We start from the raw sequence: 14,319 nt of genomic DNA, 5'->3' as shown, positions 1-14,319 counted from the left end.
AAGTCGCCCACTTTACAGTCACTTTTTAACTTCTCCCTCTTGTGCCTGTATCTTTCTACTCCAGTGTGTATGTATTTTGGGTTTGATTTGGTTTTCACATTGTTCTATCTTTGGTATCGATTTCAGTTTAAGCCACCCCTATACAAACAGAAAAATTGTGTTTGGTCAGTTTGTGTGTCAGTCAGACAGTCTCTTCCTGTCTACGTAGACTTTTCTTGGCCAGAATAAGCTTCAAAGTGGACCAGACTTCATTGATAGTCAAAAGTCTGGCTCTGCTAGAGCTGACCCAGAAGATATCTCTGTCTAATTTTGTGCATGAAAAGCTGCCAGCCTGCTTATAGTCTCTCGCTCCACTGTTTTTGCCTTGAGCACACTCTAGCTGTGTTCAATGATGCCCTACACAATTTGGTGCATCAGTGTGACATCATGCATGAGTGGCAGACGGATGTGTTAAAACGGAGGAGTGTAGGCGTGGACTCTCAGCGTCTGGCTCAGTGCCAGTCTAGACCACCTGTCTGAGCTCAGCGCTGCTGCTCTATTGTTAAAGCACACTGGCTGGGTTAAGTTGCAGCCCTATATAAAGAATGACAGACATCTTAAGTGGGGACATGGGATTTAGACAGGGATTTTTATAGGAGTGCTGGTATCTTTGTCTGTCTCTCTCTCTCTCACACACACACACACACACACACACACACACACACACACACACACACACAGTTTCCACCAGGAATTAAGATGTGTCTCAGGTGGTCAAATCACATATGGTCAGCCCTAAATACAGGTCTAAACGGTGTCTAAAAAGTTTTGTGTTCAGATCACAAAAACCACATATGATGTGGACAAAAACGCATGTGACCACATCGCATCTCAGGTGTAAACACTAATCCGTCCTGTATGCATCCTGGCAGCAGTGAAGCGTCACACCTCACCTGTCAAGCAACAGCTGCGCTTTAAAAGGAAATAACCATCCGATCGGAAAAATAAAAAGCTGATACATACACAATCATTAGAGCAGCTTCACAAATCTTTAGTGTGTCAGATATAAAGTCAGATGACAAGAAGGAACACCTGAAGCTCTTTTAAAACAGATAATACACTATAATAATGGATAATTCTGCTTTACATGTTGTGTTTGTGCTTCGAGTAAATGTCAACCGCATCTGGGAGAAACAGTGCACCGCTTTCCTGTGCGTTCTTGGCTTTTTTTTATATGTTGCGCTTTAATATTATGTAGTAAAACAGTGACATAATGACTGATGAATGATTCGTCATGAATCAGATATCCTCCCCTCCGAATACAAGTGGTCACATGAGACACATTTAAGCGACCAGGTGTAAACAGCGATGTGTCTCACCTGACCACATGTGATCTGATCACCCGAGATCATCATCGTAAAACCAGGTGGAAACGGGGTCTCAGTCCCCTCCATGGCCTCAGTGGCCCATGTTTCCTATTACATTACAGAAAGCCTTCAGTTGCTTTAATGAAATGTTTTTGTGTCCAAATTGGATTACGTATATAGATTGCCACATTGGTATAATTTTTTTCCCTCCCATTTTCTCCCCAATTTGGAATGCCTAATTCCCTATGTGCTCAAGGTCCTTGTGGTGGCGTAGTGACTCGCCTCAATCAGAGTGGCAGAGGACGAAGCTCAGTTGCCTCCGCATCTAACCACATCAATCCGCACATCTTTTCACTTGGCTTGTGGGAGACGTAGCGCGTGTGGAGGCTTCACACTATTCTCCGCGGCATCCACGCACAACTCACCATGCACCCCACTGAGGGTGAGAACAACATTATAGTGACCATGATGAGGTTACCCCATGTGACTCTACCCTCCCTAGCAACCGGGCCAATTTTGGTTTCTTAGGAGACCTGGCTAGAGTCACTCTGGATTCGAATTCACGGCTCCAGGGTTGTTGGTCAGCGTCAGATCTCGCTGAGCTACCCAAGCCCCCATTGGTATAATTTTAACTCTGGATAACCGTCATCCTGTAGGAACTTTCTAAAAACACCTCCCAGAGTGAATTTGAATGCTTCTTCTGTTGTAATACCTCCTGAACCCATGAACTCATCTAAACATATTCACGTTCAGTTTTCAAGCCATAAAAAAAGTGTTCAGTGTGAATAGCACCACCAACATGTGTTAGTCAATCAGAAAACCTCAGAGGGGTCTCTCTGCATTTTGTACATTCAGGTTTGCCGACGTGTACAGTATTTGTATGGTGGGATGTTGTTGAGAGGGGTGATCTGATTCAGTGGATAAATGTTCCTGCAACACTGAAAACCATGCATCTGTATTCTTTTTATGGAGCCAAGAGCTTAATCTGTATTGGTCAAATGTCTTTTTGCAATACAAATTCACCGAACTCGGCCCCCGTATACTAAGTTCTTCTTCGTTCAGGGGTAAAAAGACATTTGAAACAGCCAAGACGTTTAAATATAAGGACATTCAGTAAAACCTTAACTAATGTGACATTAAAATATGTTATCAGTGACTTTATACCTCATTCTATGAGTAGGATTCAAACTAGATCAGTAAAAGATGCTTTTTAACCACTCGATACTTGTTTAAAGTAATATATGCAGTAGAAAATGCGCAATGTGTCTTGTTTACATTCTGAAGTCATGACACTAATTGGCTAACAAGCTATTCGCAGCCATAACGTGCGCCAGTTACACTCTGTTATTGTAATTTATGATGACACTGATGCAACAGCAAACATGGGTGGAAAACGTGCTGCAAACATGGTAAAAGAGTGTTAATGGGAAAAATCCAGAATGATGATAGGCATAGCTTGCTATGGGCAGATGTGTGAATGGATTTCACTGCAGAAGACAAGGCAAGATTGAATAAGCGCTTAAGAGTAATTGAGTAGATTTGATTCCTTATGTAGACAAATTAAACAAAACAATAATGTTCTTGGAATGTGTCTCTACGTGAACGATCGTACTGATGTAGGTACATTTGCAATAGCTCGCTAATAACTGCACGCCTGTGTGTTCGTGATGACTGATCTTGACTGAACGACATAAACAGAACTAGCTGTTAGCCTCAAGGTAGGTGTAGCTTCAGGTCACACCTACCGATGTTGTGGAACAATGGCAAAAAGAATGGGGATTAGCAGCCAGTAAGAATTTACATTAACATTTGCATTTATGCATTTGGCAGACACTTTTATCCAAAGCGACTTACAGTGTACTTATTATAGGGACAATCCCCCCAGAGCAACCTGGAGTTAAGTGCTTTGCTCAAGGACACAATGGTGGTGGCCTTGGGGATCGAACCAGCAACCTTCTGATTACCAGTTTTGTGCTGTAGTCCACTACGCCTCCACCACTCCACCAGAATTACTGCTAAAAGTTTGCCCAGTTGAGCTGTTGCGAACCACCAAAACAAACGCAAAAACACATTCCTTTGGACAGATTTAGTTCTAAATGATGTCACAACCCTTCGTTCTTTGATTTCGTATAAAGTAGATTTCATTTTGGCTCTGCTGGATACCTTTTTGCATGTGCTTGTGTTTCCAGTCTCTCGCATTTACATGCGTATGAATTAAAGTGAATAGAGTGCTTCTTCTAGTGTGACCGCAATTTAAGCCTGGCAGAAGTTAGTTAGACAGTTAATATCACTTAACAGCAATTTTAACTTTTCTGAAAGCAAGGCAGACTCTTAGGAGCTGATAGAAAATGGCAGTGGTGTTGAGAGAAGGGCTGATATTGGCTTTTTGTGGTTAGATGTTTAGCTGTTATACAGTGCACTTAGCTAAAACATGATAGCCTTAGAGATGTCTACAACAATAACTGAATCGCTAGTGTGTTTAGGTGCTAAGAGCTTTGTGTCCAAAAATCCATATTTTTATCCTCCTGAGGTGTTTGTTAAAATGATATCTGTGTTTTTGAAAGGCTGTGGATGAAGGGTGGCATTTGAAGATTGTGCTGATGGATAAGGGTTGTATCATTCTCCTCATGACCTCTGTGACCTCATGTATTTGTGGTCACCTGACTAATGAGCCGATGCACAAGGGTAGAGTCGTGGGGCAAATTGTTAAAGGTCAATCCAATACCAAACCATCTTTACTGTTATTGATAAGAGAACTTAAGGCACAAAAGTATTAAAAAAATTAGCCGTAGTATGTTTGCAAGCCCAAAATTTCTTGTTTTAAATCAAGAAAGAGAACTCCTCATGGAGGGCGTTGAAATCACATTCATTTGTTCTTCGGCCCATGGTCAGACAGCTTCTCTTTGCTGATTTAGGGGGGTTCCTTCTATCAGTATTCTCTCAGAAGTCTAGAATGGGCAAACGGTTTAGAAATGAAATACTAATTCAGCTATTCATCTATATGATAATTTTTATGCCATCAGAAAATGTCCAGATAATCAAAGTTCTCTTCTCAGTATTAGTATTTTTTTTATATATAATTACTGTAATGTCTTGACTTCTGTTGTCACTTTCCTTGTCACGTTGATGTCAAAGTAATGGTTTTACCTACTCCTAGTTACCTGAAGTCCTATGCAGAAACACTTTTCAGGTATTCATGCTCATTCACAGCAGGTATCAAATATATACAACTCTGTAATAAATGCTTCATATGTTTACATTTTACATATAAGGTATATTTCCATAGGTTATTAATGTTGATAAATTGGTACTAAGCATTTGTAACATGAGTTAAAATGGCTTACTATTTGGAAGGTATTGCATGTCAATGAACCTTTTTACATGCACTTAAGAAAATGGTTTATTACAGGGTTTTTGCAGAAAGAGGCCATTTAAGGGATTAAGAGAAAGCAGTTTTAACACACCCAGGTTTCTCCCTGAAAACCTGGCTTATGTTGTAATTTAAACGAATAAGCGGCATTATTAAAGGTTTTTGAAGAGTGTGCATTTGTGTGAAAAGATCGGATAACAAATGTCAATGGATAGAGCCCAACAACATGGTAAAGGGTAAATGGTCTGCACTTATATAGTGCCTTTTTAACCTTAGCGGTATTCAAAGTGCACTGCATCTCATTCACCCATTCACACAGAGCTGCCATTCAAGGTGCTAGCCTGCCATTGGGAGCAACTTGCGGTTCAGTGTCTTGCCCAAGGACACTTCAGCATGTGGAGTTTTGTGGGTTGGGAATAGAACCACCAACCCAGTGATTAGTGGACAGCCCGCTCTAGCACCTGAGCCACAGCTGCCCCAATGGTCCCTCATGTTCATGTACAAGTGCTCCTACGTTGGGGGAATCCCAGTGTTTTATGTAAGAGGGAAACTGCACTATTGAAGCACAATTCCACTGCAGGTCGTGATAGAAAGTTACGGAAACAACACCGCAACAACTATGGAATATATGGAAATAAAGCAATGCAACGGAGAATAAAATAGCAAGTCTTCCTCGGATGCTATGTTTGTTATTTACATAAGGATCACAGGGAAATTACATTGTTATATTCTCCACATACTCTGTGGAGAAAGCTGCTTCCTGACCGATCCGCATGGATTCAGGAGTAAAAGATGTGGGACGGAAGAGTGCATGTAAACGGGAATGCCACTTTCTCGCAAGTCACCACTTACTGGTGTCCGTGTTAACATAGTCGGTGATTTATAAGACATAAATGACTTGTTAGTCATTAATTAACCCCTTTATTAACCATTAACAATGGAAAAATGAATGTAAATTGTTAGTGAAAAATGTAGTGATATTAGTATTTAGTTATAATATTTAGTGAAATACTGCTGTTACCACTGCAATTTTAGTTAACAAAAAATGTATATTACGTGAAATAGAATTGATTTACAAAATAATCCTCACATTTTTACTCACAAATAAAAATTTTTCAATTGAGTGACTCTTTTGTCATTTAAAATTGACCAGTTCAGACTAACAATTTATTGGCAAACCAGACATCACTACAATACTTTCCAATTCTCTTTTTCCATCCAACCTAAGCACTCTGGTTTTGCTTTGTCAGAGTTTTGTAGCGTTTATAGTTTCTGCACTGTTTATTAGATCAGGCTCATGAATGACCCAGAATCAGGGATCCCCCTGCTCTCTTTTGGCTGCCATGGGCTGCTCGGCACATGTGCTGCTGGCTCCTTACCTCGCTCTCAGAGCCAGCTGCTCTGTGCTGGCACAGGCTGCTGGGAGAGTTTATCAGGACCATGTGGCCCATCTGGAGCTGTTTAGCTTTAGCGCAGAAAAGAGAGAGTTAGCATGTGTACTAGAAACACAGAAAGCCAGTATAAGATTGAAAAAAGCTTTCCTTTTCTGAAAAAGAGGCCATTCCCCTTTTGTTATCATTCACCACTTTCTCACTTGCTTTGAGTGCCTCTCTTTGGCTTTGTTCACAATGCACCCAATTCTGATTTGTTTTTCAAATGTGACCTTTAGGACCCACCATCCACATAATCATTTTGCAAATAATGAAATCCGATCTGTTTGTTCAGACAGTGTAGTAAATACAGTCTATCTAGATCGGATGCCATTGTAAATGATTTTGCTGCCTATCTGAACAAGGCCTTGTTATCCCAGTTTGGTTGGGAACATAGAGAATAGTTTAAATGAGAATGGATCACTTGAGTGTGTCTCTAAGGCCTGTAGTGATTATTAGAGTGAAAGGTCCATTTTCTCAGATAGTACAGCAAAGGGATTGGATTATCAAATTCAAATCCAGCATTCTGTCTGTATGAGGCATGTATGCATTTTACAACATAATGTGCAGTTTATTATTGTTTATTTGTTTTGATTTATGGAGCAGCTGGACATGATGAAAGATTTACAGATTATAGGATGTGTACTAAGCAGTCTTGAGCCTAGACTCCGAGCAAACGGTGTTAGAGATCAATCAATCTGCAATGTTGTTTTCAAATCAAATAGATGGCATTCTGCACAAACATGGAGAGTATGCTGAGTGTTATGACTATATCTGTACTACAGCAGAGAGTTGTATATTACATCATGGTAAAGCTGATATGAGACAGAATATCAAAAGATTAGCTATAGTATTTGTCAGTCAAGTAAGGCTTATGTCAAACATAGTTATTCGGCACGAAATACATGCATGGCAAGATTTAAAAATGAAATGGGGCATTACTATAATTTTGTAGTGTGTGTGTGTTTTTTGGTCTTTTTTGGGGAGGGGGGTGGGGGCGGGGCATTATAGATGCTGAGAAATGTACAAATTCAGAATTGGACTTGGTTTGAATACTTTTAGTGTAAAATATTGGCTGCATATTTAGGGGTTTAATCGCATCACACTTGGTGTGAACAGGCCTTTATATTGTCTATAGATGGAAATTACCAACATATCAATAAGAGACATATCAATGTTTCTCTGTCTTTTTTTTCTTCTACAATTTCAATTTGTTTGGTTCTATAAGGCTTGCGCTCCAACAATCCTGTTTTATTAAAGTTATGCCTCCATGTCAATACATGCACTTGATGGAAAACAGGGCTGCATGAATCAGTATCGCACACAAAGGGATTTCATCCATCCCACCTCCCCTCTCTTCCCTCCAAATGCTCAAACATCTCTGCCCCCGGGGTCTATCAGTGCCTGCCCTCTCTTCACGGCTCCATCCATCTCCCACTTGCAATCATTCATCTCTCTCTCCCTCCCTGAGTGCGTCTCCCCAGCTCCACTCATCTGATCCAGAGAGATCCCGAGCCTGCTGCTGCGATTAGGAGTGACTCCAGCTGCTGAAGAATGCTTTGATGATACGGACACTGAGGGGGAGGTGCTGACACCAGAGGGGTCGTCCCGATTACCTCTGGCATCGCCAATGTGCTTTTGTTTGTGGAAGCCCTCCACCTCCTCTCGTTCATGAATTGGTGCTTTTTTATAGGAGTGTCAACTCTTTTTCAAAATAATCCCTTACAAACTAGAGAGTGTGTTAAAGTGGAGTTCCAGAGCTTGCAGTACCTGTGTTGATTTATCTCCACGCTGTGCGCTCATAGCATGGAGAGAAATCACATTACTAAAGATATCACACCACTACAAATCACAGAACACATCCAGTTGATCACCATGTGGTCACAGGCTCATGTTTAATATCGGTTTCCTCCACTGTGGATGCTGGTGGGACAGCATGTTTCAGATGATTTTTAGCGTCGAATAGACCTTTGAACTGTTCTAAAGTGTCCAAACCAGGCATAATGCAACAAGATTCCAGTGACAAGCAAGATGTCCACACTTAATGTGAAAATGTGGTGCAACTTAAATTGCAGTCAATCAGAAGATATTGATGTATGGTAATTAAGCAGGATTTGGGACCAATAAGATTTCACAGTGTGCGGGGCTACCTAGCATGAAACATCAGAAATAGAAACCACTGTGCTCTTGTCGCATTTGTGACTGGTAAGGAAAAAAACTTGGATGGATGAAAGATATTTTTTCTCTTGTTGCTTTATTTTGTTGTGCCTCATGATGTGAAGCATAGTGAGAAGAGAGTAGGATGGAATCAGGAACTGACTCAAGCTGGTCACCCACATAACCGTCACTGCACAACTTTTCGTAGAGCATGTGCACTTCTTGCCAAGCCACTTTTCCAAGTCATTTTTAAACTTCTCAACATGCAAATGATTAAGCATGAACATGTTTCATGTAATTTGAAGCAGGCAAGGCATCTAAACTTCACCTGCCAACATTATGCAAAACTTCATGTGTGTGTGTGTGTACCATTGACATACTCCATGCAGAGTTCTAATCTCTGGATACTCCAGCTGGCAACAGCTGTTTCTTGTAAAGCAAGGTAACACAAAGGTTACTGAAGCATTCTGTCATTTCCCTTCACCTCCTCTCCTAAACTTCATTAAGCCCAGAGGATCCAGCCCTGTTTCTTTTCCTTTCCTGTGTGGCAGGACCAACTCCTCTCTACTGCCGCTGTCCTAAAAGCTATTCAATGACACATTTACCCTTACATTACATTTACATTTATGCATTTGGCAGACGCTTTTATCCAAAGCGACTTACAGAGCCCTTCTTTCAGGGACAATTTCCCTGGAGCAACGTGGAGTTAAGTGCCTTGCTCAAGGACACAATAGTGGTAGCTGTGGGGATCGAACCAACGACCTTCTGATTGCCAGTTTACCAGTACTGTGGTTTAGACCACTACACCACCACCACTCCATGACACAGAAGAACCACAAATGTAACATCATATTAGAGGAGGATGAATCAGGACATCCTGCCATAATCCCCCCTGCCACCCAGCAGGTGCTCTTATTTTTTCTATTAATTTTTTTCATTTACTCTTTCAATGTCTGCCCCTTCACTTTTTCACTCTGTCTCACTTTCTCCAGATCTTGAAGCGACAGTGCGCAACGTCTTATACAATTTCTGTGAGAGCGCTAATTCTATGCACTATTCTATTTTTGTGCCAGCTCAAAGCGCAAGTGGTCGTTGTTGGGAGTGTTTGCGCTATCTGTGGGTGTATGTGCGCAAACTGTGTGTGTATTGTATGGTAATGAATCGGTTCAAAGCACAATTTGCTATTTTCCTGAGAAATAGGCAATTGCGCTAATACGTTTCAAAAGCACGTCTGTTTGCAGCGCAATGTCTATTTGCAGTTTGGAGAATCCACCAGCAGGTGGTAATAAAATCCAATTTCAAACTCTGAAAAATATAGTGGATCATCAAATTATGTCCATGACGATCACTGTTGTAGACCTTTTATGAAACAAAATATATATAATATATATATTTATGAGATTAGTGTTTAAATTGTTTATTTTTTTGACCACTTTGTTATTTTGATTATATTTTTGTTTTGTTTGAAGTGTAAGAGGAATTTAGAAATATTTATGTTTCAAAAAATGTATTTATTTTTTCAATATCAAAATCGACCGGTAGAAGTGAAGTGCGTTCTGATACAATCACTGTTAATACTAGCCATGATTTGTTTGTCAGTAGATGAAAATTATTAATAATATTAACATTTTATATAATTTAACGGAATGTAAATCCAAATCTTGATCTACATTTTCCATGCGTAAAAAAGTGTCACTGTCATAGAAACAGGGGTATAGTTAATGCACAAAAGAAAGGAAGACAACATTTATATTCTTTTAATTCATTACCGGTACTTACAATCCATGTACACTCGAAACTGGAGGAAAAGAAATGGAAACTAGATTTTGAGGTAGATACATTAAATCTGGATTCAGATTTAAAAGCAGATTCATTGACATTGAACGCAACATTTTTAGACTTTCAGATGCCTTCTATTCATATCTGTTAATACTAGTCTGATCTCTTAGAGAGGTTTTACAGAAATGCATCCAGTTTGTACCCTTTAAACTTGACCTCTGTCATGGCTCTTTATCACAGTTTTTTTTTGGCCAATGTGAGCAGAATTGTAACCGAATCAGAGCCCTATTTCCTGGAGTGACCTTACCCTGTTGTGGTTTTTATCAGCTGTAAATTATGCATAAGCCTCTTGTTAAAAGACTGGCATTGTAAGAGATCCCGTATCTTTCCCTTTAAGGAGTACACAGACTGGGAAGCTCCGTGGGGCTATTGTGTTGCAATGCCTCTCGCCCACAGAGGAAGAGTAAGATCAGCGGAACCGGAATGCCCGGATAAGTCAATTTCATGGCCCCTCTTTACCCATCCTGTCTGGAGGATGTGGTTGGATCCATCTCCACCCCTCTTACTCATGTCGCAATTTACAGACCTTTCTCTGAGAAAAATAGAAGGTATAAAATATACCGTTGTTACCTGGTTGAAGGGAAGCTTGAAATTGAAGCAAACTTCATATGGAATTCTCTGTTAATTTTGACAGACATACTTTTTTCAAAGAGCAGACAAGTTTACATGCACCAAAACAACATTCCTGGAAATTTGCCACTTCATAGCGTTAGAGAGAGTAGTTTTTTTTTACACAACCCTGTATTGTGTGTCTCCATCATCTGCTTAACGTACCTTATGTGAGGTCTGTACTGTATTTACACAGTATATATGTGATGACAGACAGACATTAATTTGTAAAATCACTTTGTGCTATGTCATTCTGGCTATCCCAGCATGCACCTCTATCTCAACTCCACTGGATACTTGCATGCCAAACAGTTGACCATTATGCCATTTAATGAGGAACAGATAGGGCAAATAGTCTAATAAAAGCAAGCAGTCTCTGGGATTCAGAGCAGTTTAGACTGACTCTATGAACCATGACAGTATTCGTTGTTTAACTGAACCCCTTTTTTGCACAGATGTGTTGGAATTACTCTCTTAGCAGTATTAACACTTTTAAAAGAAGCAGCTCTCAGGTCTTAATAATATTTAGGTTTATTATGAAAACCATGGCAAGAGAAAGAGATTGTTTTCTTTCTTTTGTGAAGTACGATCACTCCCCTGGACCCATCTAAATGAGGTTAAACCTCAGCCTGAAACACTTTAGTAATCAATAAATAATGGGATGGTTGGCTGGCTCATAAGTGCTTTGTTGTTCTTCTTTTTTTCGTATGTGGTTGTTGGCTGCAATCTCCACTTAGCTGTCATTTGCTTCTCCAGCTGTATCCAACTTTACAGTGAACTTTTTGCCTGTGTAATATCCACTGAGTAATGTCAGTGTTTGGGTGTGTAGTTGCAGGCCCCATTTGAAAGATGGTGCCTTTTTGGAAGTTGATTATGTGTCGTATTAGCCTAAAACATAACACGTGTTGTTTTACTCTTGTGACCACTTAAGTTTTATCCTGTAAACAATCTGGAGTTCTTTCTAATCTGTTGTTAACATCCAGGTCTCTGAGGTGTTTAGACTCTTTTTCCCCTTCTTCCTGTCTTCTTCCAGAGTCGAGTTCATTCAAAAAAGGCCTGATATATACTCTGCGCAATACTCTATATATCGTCGTCTGATGAAAGGCATGTATCTCCAAAATATTCATTTTTAAGAGCATGGAAAAACGCAAAATGACGCAAGTTACTACCTCTATCCCAGAAATAGAATTCTGTCATTATACATCTGTTTGTGAACTGATCGATATTTTAATTGGATTTTTGTTAGCGAACGTGGACTCGTAGAGAATTTATTTTTAGATATAATCTTAGCTTTTATATACTATTTTAGATTGAAATCAGTTTTATGACTAAGGCTTCTAGACTAGTTGTTAAGTGGTGATGTCAGAATAAGCTTTCACTCGCGGTTTTGCGAAGATGGAAATCTGGCAACCGTATGTGGCTGGTATAGTCTACTTTTAAAAGTTGACAATGTGCATGCATGAATGCTTTGGTTGTCAGGGAAATCACAGAGCCAGCGCGATGTAGACAATCTCTTCAATACACTTAAAACAAAAAATAAACTGTAGTATTATTTACACAAATATACTGTATGCTTTTAGACTTCCAAAGTTTTACATATTTAACACTGTTTTCAAAGAACAAGAGGAGTTACTTTGCCTTGGTAGTCATGCTATAGATGAGCAGATGCTATAATTAACGGTCTTCAAAATGTAAGGGTGGGACATGTGCGGTTTCGATGGACACTTCTCAAGGCCAATGGAGATGCATGTTAAACAGAGAGCATGATTAAACATCTTTTCATAAGTAAGTTTGATGCATAGTTCAAAGAGGAGGAAGAATTGCAGATTCTGTCTATTGCCAAAAGTGGAGATATGCGTTTTTCATCGGACAATGATGATATGAAATACTTTACATACGTGTAAACAGATGCTTCTAGCTATGACTCCTCTAGCTTTCGTGCACCGTTGCGTTCTGAAATGTGTCAGAACACTATTCATAACTCAATGCATTATGCATTATCAACCTTGACATAAAGGGCATTGTAGCAGACATTAGCATTGCTCTAAGCTAGTTTAAGAATAACTTGGCCTGGCTGGAAGACCAGCTACACATTTTTATAAACCAGCTGTGACCAGCAAATCAGCTTTGGCTGGTTTAAGATTTATAAAAAAAAAAAATTCAGCAGTTCTTCTCTCTGATAATCAGAATGTCAGATAGTATATTGAGCATGTCCTCATCTGACGCAGGAAATAGGCTTTGTATATTTTATGCTTTATATTCTCTAGATTTGTTTTCCAAACCACAGACAAGAAACTAAGCACATACACAGCACATACAAATCAGAAAGCATCATGCCATGACCTGTAAGTATGGTAAAATATTTTTGCTCTATTAAAACCATTCTTATAAAAATTCACCAATCTACAGGGGAGTTAGTGTGCTTAATCTATTAATGTGCAAACACAGTTTATCATACCTCATTTCACAACCTCCAACATAACATAAACTGACAGAAATGGATTGCTAAACTTTGCTTAACCAAGGTTAATTTAACAATTTCATGAAGGCTATGTGGGCTAGATGCTTAGTGTCAGACCCTTTTAGAAGTGAAAGTGTATTTCAAGCCAGGCAAAAAGTAGGCGGCGTTCCACCAGTCACAGCTGAGAGACATGGAAAAGACAAATAAGGAACAATCTGTCTGCCGTACACAACGCAAGGCAGAATTGATTAGCAATGTTGTTGCGGATTCGTCAAAGCTGCTGGTGTTGGCGAGACGTCTCAGGAAGGGGCCTGTGATTGAAATTGATATTAATTTGTACAGTAGTGAATGATGTTTGTCTTATACCCACCCATCCCCCTTGTTTTGTTTCTCGTTTTATGTGGGAGAACATATTTGGCACCAATATCAGGCACTGGCTGAGGGGATTGAGTGTGGGTAAAATGATGAAATGCAGCTGAAATGGAAACTTTGTGCACATGTGCCTCCTTGGCATCATGTGAAGGGTGGAGGCAGTATTGAGATGTATTACTTTTCTCTGTTTTTAGTATTCCGTGCCATTAGCTTTCCTGGGGAGAGAGTTGAACTTAATCGAAGAGTCGGGAGTTGCTCTTCTCAGAAGGTAAACATTCATATTGAGCTGGTGTGAGAGATAAATATGTTGAGAAAGATGCCGGCCTAGACCGTTGGCATTTTGATGTATCCTTAGGACAATTTATCAGTCGTCAGATGCTGTGGAAGTTGTGTAAGAGAATACCTAATTAGATTTCATAACCTTGAAGTGGATCAATAGTTGACAGTTGACTTGAACAACAGTTTGCAGGTGGTAAAGAAGGAAACTCAAGCATCCGCTAGCATTGTTGTAGCCTTGTCAGGTCGTTTCACTCAAAGACTGCCTGGATAACTATCAGAAATGGCAGCTCTCGTGTGCTTATCGGACAAAAACGTGTCTCAAAGGGATCCAGATTGACTGAATTAGTCATGGCAACAGCTAGGCCCAGAGTGGAGTTTTACCATCATGAGAGCAAATGCGTTAAGAGGAATTTATTGCTCTGGGCAGCGTTATCCATGCCCCTGTGCCAAGTGGAG

General features: G+C 39.9%; 1 protein-coding gene across 1 annotated transcript in view; it reads left to right on the top strand.

Annotated features, from left to right (window-relative positions):
* The window catches only part of LOC127620053 (protein Jumonji-like), a 142,824-nt gene that overhangs the window by 90,521 nt on the left and 37,984 nt on the right, over positions 1–14,319 (top strand). The window lies entirely within an intron of this gene.

Source organism: Xyrauchen texanus, chromosome 26 (genome assembly GCF_025860055.1).
Source record: "Xyrauchen texanus isolate HMW12.3.18 chromosome 26, RBS_HiC_50CHRs, whole genome shotgun sequence".
Taxonomy (NCBI): domain Eukaryota; kingdom Metazoa; phylum Chordata; class Actinopteri; order Cypriniformes; family Catostomidae; genus Xyrauchen; species Xyrauchen texanus.
This window is presented reverse-complemented; position numbering and strand designations above follow the sequence as displayed.